The sequence below is a fragment of the Solanum dulcamara genome, chromosome 2 (assembly GCF_947179165.1).
Source record: "Solanum dulcamara chromosome 2, daSolDulc1.2, whole genome shotgun sequence".
Taxonomy (NCBI): domain Eukaryota; kingdom Viridiplantae; phylum Streptophyta; class Magnoliopsida; order Solanales; family Solanaceae; genus Solanum; species Solanum dulcamara.
In genome coordinates this window covers 45,555,363-45,573,359 of record NC_077238.1, presented here as the reverse complement: position 1 = coordinate 45,573,359, position 17,997 = coordinate 45,555,363, and positions in this window count along the sequence as shown.

Sequence of the window (17,997 nt, the reverse complement as noted above, 5' to 3'; positions counted from 1 at the left end):
CTAAGGAGGAGATATTGTAATATACCTCAAAAACATAAAAATAAAAAGCTCAAAAAATGCTCATAAGTACCTTAAAATGCCTTTAAAATAGGCCTCTCATGTAATGTATTACCCTTAATCTCTTTGGAAAACTGAGTTCAGAATATTGATCAGGGGGTCAAAATCTGTAGGGAAATGGTCTCGGTGGATTTTTAGGACCCATAGAACAGAAGAAGAATTTTCGAAGAATCCATAAAACAGTGTGGTCTGTGACAGGACCGCGTCACAAACCTGGGACAGTTTTCCGGCCGAGTGGTCTGCGACAGGACCGCGTCGCGAACCTGGGAAGGTTTTCTGGCCGAATTTAAATTTTTTTAAGGGCATTTTAGACTTTTCCTAAATTATTAGTTAATGAACCTAGACGTTTTTAGGACCTAATTAAACTCTATATATTAACCTAAACCTCTAATTCTATTCATTCTTCTACAATTCATTTATCAAATATTTTTCTCTCTACAAAAAGTCTCTCAAGGGTTTCCATTGAAGACTTCAAGCAAATTTACTCAATTTCTCCATCAAAATTCTCAAGTTCTTCCAAATTAATTAGTGTTCTCACTCAAGGTATGTGGGTATTGATTCATGGATCCTTTCATCCATGAAGCCCAATCAATTTCTCAAAGTTTTCTATTAAATTAAAGTATGGTATTTTATGGGTTTTGTGATCTCTATTCCAATTGCATGAATTTTGATTTAAAGCATGATCATGTGACTATTTTGATATAAATTAATGGTTATTGAATTAAATTGAAGGGTTTTTCCATGAATTCTCCTATTTTGATTTCAAGGGTTCATGATGTAAATTATGAGTATTTTGATTCATACTTCTAAAGTATATTATCTATATGAATTATGTATGGGCTGATATAAAGTTTATAATCATGCATATCTTCAAGTAAATTTCATTATTTTTAAGTTAATTTATCATGCATCCATGTCATACCCAAATTTTAAGTACAAGCTATGGTCATGAATTTTCAAAGTATGAATTATGACTATGTGTTTCCATGATGATCATTAATTATAACTATGTTTCAAAGTATGAATTTCATGCAAGTTATGAAGTAAGGTGACTTAGGGCCCTTTGTGGTGACCTAATGCCTATTGATATGAATTATGCAAAAATAATTGTAATGATGAAAGGACAATTCTCACATTACAAGTATGTTATGAAAATGAGCTACTCTATGATTTCAAGCTTATGATCATGACTATGATATATGATATTATGATCTTATTTTATGTATGTATTTTGTGGGATTTGACTTAGCACTGAGTGGACTTAAGGTGGGGGGCCTACCAAAAGCCTTAGTAGTAGCCTCATGTCCCATAAACTATATGCCATCATAGGTTGCCTTTATGGCCTAGCTAGTGGATCCACAAATAGCACATGTTCATGATTAAGAGTCTACCTTGGAAAAGTAGCCTCCTTCTTCTCGATGTGGGTATCATTGGATTTTATGTTATAGCTCGCATGATCTTATTATCGATTATGATTCCTATCCCATATATGTATGATTTCTTAAGTATGTTATGACTTGAATTATGTTTTTAAATGCTTTGGTCAATATAATTTTCTCTTGACTTATCGTATTCCAACTTATCATGTGTTTTACTTGACATTTGCATTCCGTGATTTACGATGCGTGTTATGCCCTCATACTTAGTACATTCAAATGTACTAATGCATACTTTTTGCCTACATTGTCTCATAATGCAAGGGTTGAGGTTGAAGATCCTAATAGTCCAAGTAACTAGTAGGCGTTTCTATCCCAAGGTGTTGTGGTGAGTCCTCATTGACTGGGGACTAGTTAAAGTTGGTGAATGTTTCCTCTTCAAAAGACTTTTGTTTGCGTTATATATTGAGGGTGAGCTAAGAACATGTCATAGCCCCAGTACATACTCATGTTTAGAGGCATCTCATTGGATATATGTTTGAGTCTATATTTTCCTAAGATATTTTTAGATTTCTATTCATGTTTTAGACTCTCTTATGATGTTTTTGCTTTTATATTTCACCTTATGTATCTTATGATATGTACAAGAGGCTTGGTTGGAGCCCTTCGGGGTTTCAATAGCCGTGTTACGACTAGTTCCTAGGTCGGGTCATGACACTTGGTGTCCAAAGTGTGTAAGATGGCGATGTTAGTAAGGAAGATGGATATCTCTTGACTCATGACATATGCTGAACAAATAGAAGATGAGAAGTTAAGGGAGAAATCTAGGGACTCCTAGAGGGCACGAACCGATAGTGGTCAATTTTTTGTTAGTACCCCGGCGTCTAGGCCTAAGAAGGAAAGACGTTCTTTTTGCCCTTGTGAAAGGTGTGGTAGGACTCACCAAGGAGAATGCATGATTGGTAAAGAGGGTTGCTATAAGTGTGGTGATATGGGGCATAAGATGAGAGATTGCCCGGTGGCTACTAGAAGAGGAAGGGAGATGGCTCGGGCTGCTTCATCCGGTATGTTATGAGTTTCCTTTGATTATGATAATGGTTGGTAAGGATTAGTTTTGTATTCATTATTCCATGATTGATTTGATAACCCAAGTGTTTGAGTTTCCATGCTAGTCAAAGCGTTAAGTTTCTTATGTCTACCCTAATGAATTTTCGTCTTCTAGTTAATCTCATGTTTTCATATGTATGCATGTTCATGAAGTTGATCCTAAAGGTCATGTTTTATAAAGGGTTTGAAATTCCCAAGGTTTATGCAATTTGATGTGTTAGTGTAATTCATGTTGGGTTTCTAGTCCTATTTTCCGCGTCCTTTTTATGCTAGTGATTCTTATTCGAGGACGAATGTTCCCAAGGGGGAGATATTGTAACACTTCAAAAACTTATATGCCAAGACCTGAACCATTCTTCATAGGCATATAGGCTTGAACTCATTGACTTCTAATTATATATATATGAGTTAGGATCAATTACTAAGTATTTAGAGTGTATTAGATATGGTTTAGGCTCATAAGGAATCTATAACACCAAGCTAAGTCCAAAGAATTTCTATCGGCTAAGTTTTCGTATAAGTTTGTATAAGGGTCAACTTCAAAGGACCATATATCTTAGCATATAATAAATTAGGTTGCTTATTAACTATCAAATTAATGGTCTTTGAATCTTTTTTCCAACACCACCAAGATTGTATTATTTGGAGTTAGGAGTAAAAGGTTATGTCCTCTTAACCATAAGGGAGCGTGCCAAGTACGCGTCACGGACTTGGTCAATCTTGGCTCAAATTTCAATTTTGGACAAAAGGGAACTGTGGGGGAACACCTCCACATCGTGGACCTATTCCAGTTAGTTCAAAATTTAACAAAAATTTCCAATTTCAAGTAAGGGCAACTTGGACAATTCCTTGAAAATAGATAGATGCACTTGGACGCATTTTGGGGTCATTTTTGCAGATGTTTGCCTCCCCAAAACCCTAAACTTCATCCTCTTCTATCTCAAATCATCTCCAACAATTTTTCTCTCAAACTCAAGGATTGAAGCTTCCATTTAAGACCTAGCATCAAGACTTCTCCAATTCTTCTTAAACTTCCTCTCTAAGGTATGTGGGTTTTTATCCATGGGTTCTTCCACCCATGGAGCCCAAATATTTTTGTCAACTTAGTATTTCAATTTCAAATAATGAAATCCTATGGACTTTTACATGATGGTTCCAAATGCATAGAATATGGTATATTTAAAGTTTATTTACTCATATTGATATATATATGTATTGACTCTCAATTTCAAGTGATGAGTTTTATGATTTTTCATACTACGATTTTAAATATATAGATTCTTGAATATTTGAAGTTTATTTACCTATATTGACTTATGCTGATTCTTATTTACATGAAATGGATGGTTTATCAAGGTTCTTATATGAAGGTTTGAAAGGTAGTTTTAAACTGCATATGATGGGTTGTTTCTAAGATGTTTGATTTGATTCATTTATATCACTCTCATGCATACAAGTATTCTTTAAATATATTTGAAGGCCTTTATGAAATGAACCCACCTAATTTTTTATGATAAACACCAAGTTGAAATGAAGTTTGAGTCCAAATGAATGTTTGACAATGTCTACAAATGAGCTTAAAGGCGCTTGTTTGCAAATCAGTTTTGTGAATGATGATTCTATAATGTTCAAGCAAGTTAATGATAGGAAGAGTTAAGTCCCTTAAGATGTTTTATGAATAAAGTTATGTGATGATGAAACTTCTACACTCACATCACATGAGACAAAGTTAAGGAGCTATTCCAAGACTTTGTTCTTAAGAAGAGTGGATGGGTAGTAGATATGGACCATCCCACATGATGATTGATTTTATGTTTTAATGGTTTGTCTATTCCGTTGAGAGTTTACCTAGCACCGAGTGAACCTTAAAATAGGAATTCTCTCTCATAGCAAAGGCAAGAGACCCATAGAAAGATCCCATTGTCCCATAACTACATGCCACTATAGAATAAAGGATCACCCGTGATAGAGGTCTTGATTTCTTAGATGATTACCCATATTTGAGGCTCAATCCTTCATGTATCTTAGTGAATCCACCTAGGCATATACGAGTCTACCTTGGAAAGTAGTCTTTCCCTTTCCTCCGATGTATGGGTAAACATTGGGACTCTATGTTATGGCTCACATGGTTTATTTCAGTTAACGGTCGCTCTCACTAAGTTACAAGGTCCTTCTCTCAATGTTTAAGGTATTTCTTACTATGACTACTAATATCTTTCATATGTCCATGAAGTAAGTGTTACTTTGAAGTTTTATGATATGCATTGGCCAAGAATTTCTTATATTTAAAGATTGCTTTTAAGCTATACTCATTCTCATTATGATTGGGCATGCATCTTATGGAATATTGATTATGTTTTCTTGTTCATGCATATCTCACATACATATTACATTCAAAGTACTAACGCATACTCTTTTGCCTACATGATATTACCATGTAGGGACCGGTGTTCCTCCTCCTCCACGTGGTTAGTTGGATCATTAGAAGGCCATATTTGCTGAGTTCCCATTATTTCGGGGACAATACTCCTCTCCTTTCTAGCATATGTTATTTTGAGGCATTAAGAAACCTATTTTGGTACTTCACTATTAGTTTATTTGAGGGTGAGCTAGGGACATGGCTTAGACCCCACCAAGTCTATTAGTAGAGGTATGTTTGGACATAAATGTATGATAATCTAAGGTTGATGATGACTCTTATTTTATGATGTTCTCCATTAGTCCTGCTTTCCCCTTTTTGTTTTGCTTGATATTTATTGTCATTACTGATTATAGGCTAAATGAATGCTAAGATGCTTGGGTGAGGTACCTCTAGGTTCCTCATTCACCGTGTCATGTCTAGAACCTAGGCTTGGGTCGTGAAACTAAGAGTTCTATTTTGCAACTAAAAATGATCTATGAGGTATTATAATATCACAATGGTTGTATGTTAAGTTTTGAACACACGCAAGTTGCAAAATAAAGGTCGACAAAAGTTATTGTAAGTTTCTTTAATAAATTTTCTAAACTTTAGGTCAAATATCTTAGATCATCTCTCCCAATATATAATTAGTTAAAGGGTCCATTACCTATCATATCAAAGTTCAATGAGTCTAGTTTCCAACGCAAAAAATCGTATATCAAATCAATATTAGATTAAAGAGATATGATTATTTTATCGCAAACTCTTTGGGGTTAAACCGGGTCACAAACCGGGTTGTGTCAAAAATTGGTTTAAGTCGGAATTATGAAGTTTTCAGCCATAAAAACATTTCTTTTCAGCTCATAAACAGTGAAAAGGCTTAAGGGAGGGTTCTGATGGTGTTCTCTAGTGATTAAGTTTTGTTTTTAGTGATTTCTATCGTTAAAGTTCTCACTCGTGCCAAGAAACGCAATCTTTATGCTTGACAATCATTTTCCCCTTCTAATAGCTGCATTTAGAGCTAGTTTTGGAAGATAGAACTTTATAGTTATTATTGGTTCTTCAAGCTTTACACTTGGTTTGCTAAGGTCATCTCGGGACTCTTTTTTGATCTGTTTTACGAAGTTCTACAGACATTTCTTCAACTTAGGATACTATGGTAAATCTATTTCTTTAAGCTTAATTATGAATTATTGATAGGTGTGTATAGTCCGTGTATATATAGTATTTGTAAAGCTTAGGACGTAAGGAAAAACATGAAGGAACTACGGGAATTTAGACGTTTGTTTGAAAGGTATGTTAAGGCTAAGCTCCGTCCTACCTTTAAGCACAATTCCTGAGAAATTCCTAAAACATCAAATGCGATATTTACTATTCTATTGATAGAAATACCTTTTGTGAAAGGCATTAGGATCGCAACTGAAGTATTTTCTTGATACTAGTTTGTTGAAATTCCACTCATCTGATTATATAGAGTATTTGACATCTATATGTCATTTTGTCATCTTTTTTGTCTATATGTCCATACGTATGAATTCTTATTTTTCTTTGGGTGGTATAACTTAAAAAGATTATGAAGTACATTTAGTATTTACAATCAGTCATCCTTCCTTGCTAAAGTGTATTCTAAAAAATTTAAAAGTAACACGTTGATTCCCAAAACTCTCAAATATAATTTGTACATTTAAACTACTAAAACATTTGGTTTTTGAAATACTTTCTCTTACAAATCATCAAGGAATCAGGTATAGGAACTAAGTAAAGAACCTTAAGCTTTTTATGAACGTCTTCAAGGTTAAGTTATCTTTCTAAAAGTCAAGTGAAGTATTCTAGCTTATTTGGTAACATATGAGGTTCCACGAGGCATTTGCATATTATACAAAAGTGGTTAGGAGATTATCAGAATAAAAGTACTAATGAGCCAAGAATGGCTATGTTCTTGTTATGGACTACTTTGTGCATTCAAAGTTTATATCACACATGGCATGTTATGTATGGACTTCGAGCTATAATTAGAAGTAAGGAGACCTATTTGTCCAAAAGACTATGTATATTGTACAAATGGCCACATGTTTGCAATTATGATGCTGGTTCGCTACAAGAAACGACCGCCATTGCTAACATTTGGTTGGGTATGTCATGCAATAGCATTTATACATATGATTATATGACCATACTATGCATATTTAATTACTACAATACCATATTTTGGCCTTGGAGGATATTAGAGTATCAGTTTTAGTTAGTATCTTTATTATCCTTTTTACAATAGCTATTAAAATTCTAAGTTCCGCCTTGCATACCAGTATATTTTTATGCATACTGGGGATGATGCATTTTTATTTCATGTGTGCAGATTCAGGTAGGGATTCTAATAGACCCCTACACTAGGACTCGGGGTTCTGCTGTGAGTTGGTAAGATCCACCTCTTCCTTGAGCTTTCATAGGATATTCAGGTCATAAACTTAATGGTCCAGTCTTAGTATTTCAAATGTTGTGTTGCCTAATATTTTGGGCCCATAGTTTGGTTGGCTAGTATGTTTCAGTGGCTAACTTGATCGAATACGGTATCGAGTGCTAGTCGTGCCTCCCCTAGTTTGGGGCGTGACAAACTCGGTATCAGAGCAGGTTGTATCCCAGGGAGTCCACAAGTCATGTCTAGTAGATTCTTATTTTTGGATATATTGTGCACCATATTTACAATTAGGTGGCTACGAGGCATTTAGGAATAGTTACATTTCCTTCAATCGATAGATCATGCAATAAGAGCAAAGTTATAAGAACATGTGAAATCTAAATCGTGCTTTGTGTTTTACATTAACAGGTTACCTATGCTCAAGAGATGGCACAACGAGAGATAGGTATGAATCCTTGGGAAGCTACTAGTCATTCCCCTCCAGGTCAGAGGCATAGATTTCCCATGGAAGCACACAGTCAATCTTAAGTACATCTAGTACCAGCTTCCCTGGCACCTATTGAAGCCCAAGGAGGTTCAGTACCCCAGCCTCACCAGTTCTATTAATACCTAAGATAGCTAGGGACACAACATCTATTGTTCCCCTACTAGAGACTGGGGAGCAAGAGATGAGGGAGGCAGTTCAGTTGTTGACTAGGATGGTTTATATTAATGAGCGATAGCTAGAGTTGGCAGAAGATGCTCAGAGAGATCGGGTAGAAAGCTCAAAGGTATGAGAGTTTCTTCACTTAGCCCCTCCATTATTTACGGGATCCATTTCTAGTGAGAATCTCGAGGACTTTGCAGACCATATATATAGAGTATTGAGAGTGATGCATGCCTCCATCACCAAGACTATGGAGTTGGTTTATTTTCGGCTATGCGATGGAGTTATCAAATGGTACGAGCCATGGAAGAGATCCAAACGACTGATGCTCCACTAGTGGAGTGGGAAGACTTCTCTAAGGACTTTCTAGCCTATTATTTTCCACAAGAGATTCGGGAAGCTCATCTTGACCATCTTATCAGCCCGAGGCAGGGGGATATAAGTGTGAGGGATTATAGCCATAGGTTTAATTCTTTGGCAAGGTATGTACCATATATCTTATGTACCATGAGAGATAGAGTTTATTGTTATATGGATGGTTTGGGGGATCATCTTATCAAAGAATATAAGGTAGCATCCCTATCAAATAATGTAGATATTTCCCCATATAGGCTTTCCCTCAGACTACAGAGGACCTTTCATTCCAGATTCATGATACCCACAGGGAAATAGAGCAGAGTAAGAGGGCCTATACTATAGAGTCTTATAGAGAGCCACGAGGTGAATTTAGGCCCCTACTACATTGATATCCACCTCGGCTAGCAGGTAGTGTCTAGCCATAGATGTAGGGTAAGTGGTTTGATTGTTATAGTCATTCAGGACTAGGGTAGAGCTCAGGCCAGCTTGAGAGAAATCAACATGAGCATTTCGCACAGATGAGATAATTGATTTTGCCATTTATACTTTGCGGTAAGCTGCACACTAGGCAATGTAGACAGGGTTTAGGTGCATATAATTATTGTGGGCAGATAGGAAATTTTATTAGATGGTGTTTGGGGTTGAGTAAAGGCGCCAATGTAACACCCCGTGTTAATCTAGCCTAGACCATATTTGAGGGCCATGAGAAAAATTTGAGAAAAGGAACTGACCCAGTTGACCATGAGTATCCTTTATGAGTTGTAAAGAGTTATAAGAGACAAAGGGATGACTCACAGGTCCCTCCAATACTTAGAGAATTTTTAGATATTGAAGACCACTCCTACAACTCGACCTTATAGCTTGTAAAACTGTCAACAACTCGTAGAAATGAGTCATAGAATTATTTTCCAGTTCCTGAATGTTCGAGGCCTTAGTACTTTGTCTATGATTTAATAGGATAAATCGTAAGATTGATTACGAGTCATAGAAATGACCTATATAGAAACTTCAAAAATTTAGGTTTTTCAGGTTTTCAGAGAAATTAAAGGACGAATGGGTCCTACTTTTTGTAACTCTTTCTATGACTTGTAGACTTGAGTCGTAGACCTCAAGCCTATTTCTAGCCCAGTTCTACAAGTGGCCTTCTACGACTCGAGATGACCCTATGAATCTTAGAACCAAGTATTAGTCTACCTGAATAAGTTTTAATAAAGGGTATATTGGTCTTTTCCCACCCTTTCCAAACTAAAACACTGATGTTTGGGGACTTCTTTGAGTCCCTTATCAGTACCCTATACCATTATTCCCTCAAAAACACAGAGAATATTTCAGAGCAAAGATTGGAGAGGAGAAAGAGCTAGGGTTCAAGGTTTCAAGCGAAGTCTTCAAGTTTCAATCATTCCTTCGATTTCAAGGCATTTAAGGCTATTCATAATGTGAATATTCGAGGCCTCACTACTTTATCTATGATTTAATAGGATGAATCGCAAGATTGATTACGAGTTATAGAAATAACTCATAGAGAAACTTTAGAGACTCAGATTTACAAGTTTTATGAGAAGTTACAGGACAAATAGATCCTACGATCCGTAACTATTTCTACAACTCATAGACTTGAGTCGTAGACCTCAAGCCTCTTTCTAGCCTAGTTCTATGAGTGGCCTTGTATGACTCATAGAAGATCCTACAACTTGTAGAACAAAGTCTTAAGCGACCTGAGCTAGTTTTAATGAAGGGTAAATTGGTTTTTTCTCACCCTTCCCAAACAAAAACCTTGACTTTTTGGGACTACTTTGAGTCCCTTATCATTCCCTATATGCGTTTTCCCTAAAAAAACATTTAGAATATTTGAGACCAAAGATTAGACAGGAGAAAGAGCTAGGGTTCAAGGTTTCAAGTGAAGACTTCAAGTTTCAATCATTCCTTCAATTTCCAGTTAAGTTGAGTTTTGAGGTCTCATGACTTGAGTTCTAGGCCTATGTATTATTTCTATTGAGTTTTGTATAGAAATTCCATTGTGTTCTTGTATATATTACAATATCCCTTTAGAGGTTTCTAGAATTGCATCTTGTTGAGAGTATGGATTCATGTTTGCATTCATGAACCCTAATGGAGATTTCAAAATTTTTTCTTGCTTTATGCATGGGTGAGTTTGTAGAGAATGATTTACGAACATGTCATACTAATTGATTTTTTAGAATGGTTACTTATCATCTATGACCTAGAAAGAGTTGAGTATGAGTTGAGTTGAGAAGTCTCCTAATTCTTTAATCTGAGCATCAGTATTTTGAGCATAATCGAGATTGAACATTTTAACGTAACAATATTTATTTAGAGTTGAGTTGAAGAGTTAAACTATGTTTTAAATGCATTGTTGAGTTCAAATGAGTTGAGTTTTGAACTAAGTCCCAAGGATACCAAATGAGCTAATTGAGTAATTTTCTCACCTAATGTATATGAGCTTAATAGAGTATTTTAGGAGGAGTATTGAGCACCGACTTGGGTAATAGTAGAGGTAACTCAAACCCCATAAACTACATAGCCAGCGTAGGATAGAGGCCAAGCCTCTCTTGTCCCAAAAGAGGACTTTTATATTTGATCCAAGAGGTTGTGCGTCCTTTACCCTGGCAAAGTATTGGGCGATTGTGAAAACTGCAGTTTTAAGCATTATAATATCATCACTAGCTCATAAGTAATAGTTGTCGGTTAGGAAAACTCCCCAAGAGTAAAACATTATATTTTCATATATTGAATTGTATATCTTATTGCATGTAATTCAAAGAACTGTATTATTTTACTTTATATATTAATGAGCTGAGTCATTTCAGTGTGAGTTGCATGAGTTGAGTTGTATTCTAGCCATTTTACATACTCATAAAAATTCCATGTATTGACATTGTTTAGCAAGCATCATTTTATGATGCAGATACATGTGATAGAGGTCCTAAACAGGCGCATTGTTGAAGACTAGATCCAGTTCAACTTTTGGTGAAACCTCCTTGCATTCGAAAGATTTCATTTTATTCTTTCATTGTCATTCTTTGGTTAATCACTGAGATAGCCCTGGACTTGTCTTAGAACCTTCCTAGTATTGAGTTAGAGGCTTCATGGACAGAGTATGAATCGAGTTAGATGTTTCCTTTCGGAGTCTATCTTAAACCATATTTTCATTATTGAGTTTATGATGTAGAGGTACATTATACTTTGAGTATTTTTAATATATTATTTTATATTGATAATGATGTTTCTAAATAGCCACTTGAGTTAGTTATATAATGAGTTGAGTCTTCCACTGAGTGATTGAATACATGATCAGACCAAGTGATTCGCTTGGGGCTAGTGATGGTCTCTTAGTGCCGGCCATGCCTAGGGTACCTTCTCGGGGTATGAAAAATTTCATATCAGAGCACAGAGTTCAAGAGTCCTAGGGTGTCTATAAATTCGTGTCTAGTAGAGTCTTGCTTATGGATGTGTCGTACACCATACTTATAATCAAAAGGCTACAGGACATTTGGAATCTATTTCACTTCTTCATATTCTGAGTTCATGCAAAAGAGTTTAACTCTCAAAGTTCTTTCCTAATTCGTGCATTTACATATTGCAGATCATGCCTCAAAAATAAACCAATAGCCAGAGGAACGCTGTCAATACTGAGGTTCTACAATTTGATATGCCCCCACCTTATGGAGTTAGAACTAGGGGCCGACCTAAAAGGTCTACTAAATCACCTCAAGTGCCTATTACACAGCCTGCTCCGACTTTAGAAAGAAACTTTAGAGGAACGATTACCATGCTCGCCTAGTTGATGGCTACCCAGAATGATAGCCAGAATTCATCAGCTCCTAGTACTATTTCTCAAGAGTCGTCCGCTGCTGCAAAACTACTATTTCTCAAGAGTCGTCTGCTGCCGCAAAACTTCAAGATTTCTTTAGAATGAACCCACCCGTTTTCATGGGTTCTAAGGTACAGGAGGACCACCAGAATTTCATTAATGATATATGGAAGATTCTAAAAGTAATGCATGATACTGAGGTTGGGGGGTTGAGTTGGTGTCTTATCATCTCAAGGATGTGGTGAATGTTTCGTACAACCAGTGGGAGGAAACAAAGGGTGAGGATGTTGAGCCTGTAGTATGGGAGGAAATTGAGGGTGCCTTGTTTGACCACTTCTTTCCCAAAGAGTTGACGGAGGAAAATGTTATACCTCGTAATGCCGTACCTTGAGACTTTCGTACCTTGGAAGGTTCTTAAGCTTCTTGAGTGGTTCTTAAACTTCTTGAAAAGTACTTAAGCCTCTTAGAAGGTGGTCTAAAAGAGGTGTAAGTTATTATACCCCACACCCTTGGGCTCAGAATATCTCTTAAGTTACTAAAAGTTATCATGTGAGTCGTACAATCCAAAACGCTATCAAACAACTCTAAGGAGGAGAGAATGTTACACCTCATAGTAGAGAAGGTTGGAAATAGAGTTATAAGAATCCGCAAAGAGTTGGAGGCCAAGTGATGGGTCGTAGGACTCGACTTATCTATGTAAACTACTAATTTTGAAGTCTTACATACGTGAGTTACTTGAGTACATACCAAGCTTACATAGTAAGGATTTCATAGGCTCTTAAAGTGAGACGAGATTATGAACCCACGGTAAAGAGGAAAGGATGACACGTGATACCAAGGAGAAGATGACACATGGCATCACATCAAGCAAGCAGGTGACTCACCTTCCTGCTTGGGGGTGGGTGTGGGGGTGGACCCCACTACCACGTGGCAGCCACTAATTGGCAGCATGTGTGTGTTGGCCTAATAGGGGCTGGACACGTGTCACCCTTAGGGGATGACATGTGTCACCCCCTAGGAAGCATATATATACATAATATATGACTCATAAGTCATTTCCTTTCTCAAAACATCAGCCAAACAAAGACCAAAAACCCTAGAACTAACGGGAAAAGAGTGGGCCTAAGGGAGAAAAAAATAGGTAAGTCCCGATTTCATTCCGTGTATTAATTATCTAGGGTATACCACGATGATACAGAGGTATTAATAATATAAAACCATGCCTAGGAACAGCAAAAAATGTACAGCAAGCAGCCACAACAGTTTTATCGCGTTAGAAGAGTTTTCGAGGCAAGTTGCGGCTAGTTTTGGCCAATTTCAGGAAAGGTAAATTCTTTGCTTTCGATTTGAAGTTTATGGTGTTTTCATAGGGTGTGTAACACATATTTTATGTTTCTGTAAGTGTGATAAAGTCTTAGGAATGACCGACATTAGAAACAATCTAAATTGAAGTCATTATAGCTAAATTAAAGTCGAATAGTGGGTTGTGTTTGTGATATGGTTGTGATGCTGCAGCTGCTGGTTGTGTGGTGCTGTGTTGAGGTTCTGGAAAATTCTTTAAAAGAGGTATGGGTTTTGATGGTTGCAGCAACCCGACCCTCTGTTTCGTATAATTAAAGATTTTGTAAAATGGAAACTAGAAACTCTATTTTGGTATCGTGGTTTCGAGTGAGTCATTTGGAGTTTGTGTTGTAGAATATTGATATGAATGGCATATATATACCTTGAAGTTCATTGTTGTTTGTTGGCTGTATCTATTAGGAGTGTAATTGGAAATTTGGATAGGGCATATTATAGGGGAGGTGTTGCTCGATTTCCGTTAACTCTTTAACTAGTTAAAGAACTAATCGAGGAGGCGAGCGAAGGGTTGAGTTCTATGAATACTCATGTGTAACCTAAGGTGATAGACAGCCAAGGGTTTTTAATATTCATGTTGCTTTTATCTTACTTAGGTTCAAAGGACGAGAAGACGAATGGAATAAAAAGTAACACGTAAGAGGTATGTAAAGCCTATTCTTTCTCTTTCTTTTGGCATGTCGTACAGGTAAGTAAAAAGTGTTACACCCCACATCTTTGAACTCGGAATGTCCCTTAAGTTACTTAGAAGCTAGTATGTGAGCCACTTAAGTTACGACACTATCAAACGGATCTAAGGAAGGGAGAATGTGATACCCCATACCAGAGAAGGTTGGAGATGAAATCATAAGAGTCCAGAAGGAATTGGAGGCCATGTAATGGGTCGTAGGACTTGATTTATCTACGTAAGCTACTAACTTGGAAGTCTTACACACTTAAGCTATTGGAGTACGTACCAAGCTTGGGTAGCATGGGTTACATAGGCTCTTAAAATAAGACGAGATTACGAACCTACGAGAGGGAGCAAAAACTAGTTTCCGAACTTACGAAAGTGAAGCAAGCAGGTGACAAGCAGGCAGGTGACTCACCTACTTGGGATGGACCCCACTGCCACATGGCAGCATGTGATTGGCCGAATAAGTTGAGGTGGCACCCTAGGAGGCTGCCACGTGTCACCCTAGGGGGCTGCCACGTGGCACCTTCTAAAGAGGTGAATATATATGTGTTAAGTGACTCTTAGTCACATTGTTTCATCCAAATCTACAGCCAAAAGAAAGGAAAAAAACGTGAAGAACACAAGGAACAAGGCAGCCACAATTTTGAGGAATTAAAGGTAAGTTCTTCTATTTTTCCTCCATGAATTAATTATCTACGGTGTTCCTCAATTATGTGGAGGTGTATATATGTATATTACGATGCCTACGGAACCATGGTTGCAGTTTACACTTGGAAAGAAATAAGAGAAAGTTGAAGGAGAAAATGTTAAGAACTAATTAACAAACCCGTTTTTGGAAGGGACTGTCGTTAGTAATATTTGTATAAATGCTTGTGTACATATTCGTTTCGAGTGATTTAATATGTTTTGGAAAGGTATTTCATGGGTCTATAACTTTAATTCAGACTCCAAAATCCAGTTTTACTTTTATCAGCTCGAAAAATGGTGATGAAGTGTAGAGGAGGTACTGCTCAGATTTGGTTTTGGAAATTCTACACGGACAGCTGTAAGTATTTTGGTTATATGTTTTTGTACAAAATTGATGTAGGGATGATTCGAAATTTTTTGCGACCCTAAGACATATTTCTATAACTTTCATGAAGGACGTAAATCCTGTTTCCCTCCATTACCCCTTCGAAACGAAGCGACAAGGTAAAACAGTAAGCTGTCCAAATTTCACATTTTTGATAGTTTTGGCGAGTTTGACAAGTTTAACGTAAGGTAAGGCCTTTCCTTTTAAATTGGAGTTTATGGTATTGTTATATGGTGTATTACACCCCTTGTATGCTTCTGGAAGTTTAAGAATGTTGTAGAAATGCTCGACGTTCGAAATAAACTAAATTGGAGTCGCTAGAAGTGAATTGTCATCGAAATAAAGTGTCGTTCTTGTGAGTTGCTGCTGCAGGGATGTGGCTTGTTGTTGCAGGGCCTGAATATGTCCTAATGTGGGTTAGGGTGCTGCTGGTATAATCCACATGACCCCTCGTTACGTATAATTAAAGGCGTCACAAAATAAAGGCTAGACGCCCTATTTTGATATCGTATTTTTGAATAAGTCGTTTGGAGTTTATGTTGTATATTGTTGGTATGAATTGCTGCAGGTTGTTGTTGTTGGTTGGCTGTAGGTCTTAGGGACCTAATTGGAAATTTGGGTAGGGCACATTACAGTGGAGGTGCTGCCCAATTTTTGCCGATGCCTTAGCGAATAACAAAACTAGTCGGGGAAACGACTAAGGAAATAGATTCCATTGATACTAAGGTGTAACCTAAGATGCTGGAAAGTTAAGAGGGGTTGATATTTATATTACTTTCATGTTGAATAGGTTCAAAGGACGGCTAGGCAAGCAGGATAAGGAATAATTCAGACAAGGTATGTAAAGCTTTCTCTTGGCATGTTTTGGTATAAGCTCGTACAGCTATCTTTCTTTCCTTTTGGCAAGTTTTAGCCTTAAGTGAATTGTGTGTGGAATGTGGGGATAATTCCATTCCCAAAACTCCAAGTACGCCTCATAACCCCTATCCACTGCTTAGTTTTGGAATTTCAGTAAGGATTGAGTATTGCCTGGTAAGGCTTCTACGTGTTAAAAAGTAGTGTGTGGAAAGCTATCTCTCATTTTCCTTGATACGTACTTGGTACAAAAATGAGATTATGATGCCATAATGATTCACCGAGCCCCATGATGGGCCGGGTACGAAATATGTGTATGCAGAGCCCCTGAAAGAAAGTACAGACTACATAAAACTTATTCTCTTTCTTCTTCTGGCATGTCTTAATTGTAGGTTAAACATGATATGAGTTCCAAGATAACTCCATTCTTAGCATCTCTTATTTACGTCTGACTATCAGACTTTTATAATAATTGAACTATTTCCCTGAAAACTTCTCTATGCTAAAGAGATAACAAATGTACAGGCTCCAAGTCTTACAGACTATATGTTAACAAATGTTTCTGGTTCCATAAGTGATTTGGCTTTACTTTAGTACATGTCTAGAAGCCCCGAGATTATAATTGATATTGCCCATAATGGCATTTAGAAGTCACTCGAGATGACTACACTACTACTCGATTCCTCCGACAAAATTTTAATCTTCTTATACGGTCAAGTCTCTAATAATGATTTAAATTGCATATAGTTACTCACTACTCTACTCGTGTTTATTGTAACACTTCTTTCCCTGAGTCCTGGGCCAGGATATGTTCTCGTGCACAGTTCACTGCATTATTCCCTGAGTCCCTCAATAGAGGGCCAAGATACGTGTATAGATATATGATGATGTGTTGTAATAAGGTGGTGATGGCACTGGGGCCATGATGTTTTTACAGAGATGATTCACCGGACCCCCGAAAGGGCCGGCTATATGATATGACTCGAACATGCATGTTTTTGTAATTCACAAAGTACAGGTACAGGTTTCTGAATTGATATCTTATTCCCTATTTTTATATCTCAGATATGCTTCCAGTTGTATTATATTATGTTTTACATACTCAGTACATATATCGTACTGACCCCCTTTCTCGAGGGGATGCATTCATGCCCGCAGGTACAGATACAGATTTTGGGAGTCCGTCAGCTTAGGATTCCATGTAGCTCAGTTAGAAGAGGCTCCATTGTATCGGGGCCTAGTTTTTGATACTATCCATGGATGTATAGAAATTGTTTTATCTATTCAGGGGTACGGCGGGGGCCCTGTCCTGCCATATGTTGTCATTTATATGTTTAGAGGTCTGCAGACATGTATATGTGGGTTGTATATGTCAGTTTGATTCAGCTGGGTCTACATGATATATGATGTATGTTATTATGTTATGGCAGCCTTGTCAGCTTGCGTGCCCTGTCAGGTTGTGACACAAACGAAAAGGGCTACAGGTATATGCAAATGTTATCGCCCAGTGGGGCTCTGTTACATGATATTGTCTTATTTACGATTCAATGTGACCTCAGCTAAAAGATATGTGTATGGGGGGTCCAAGAAGGACCCCAGTCGCGGCCTACGGGGTTGGGTCGTGACAAAAAGTAATACCATCTCTGAAGTAATTCCATTCCTAAATGTCTCTTGTTCTCTTCTGGATTGTGAACTCTCACTATAGTTGAACTACTTTCCTCGAACTTACTATACTTTAAACAGATAATGAATATACAGGTTTCTAATCGGAGAGACTATATGACTACATGTACTCTGAAATCCTTAAGCGGTTAGAACTACTTTGGTATGTATTTAAGGACCCCGA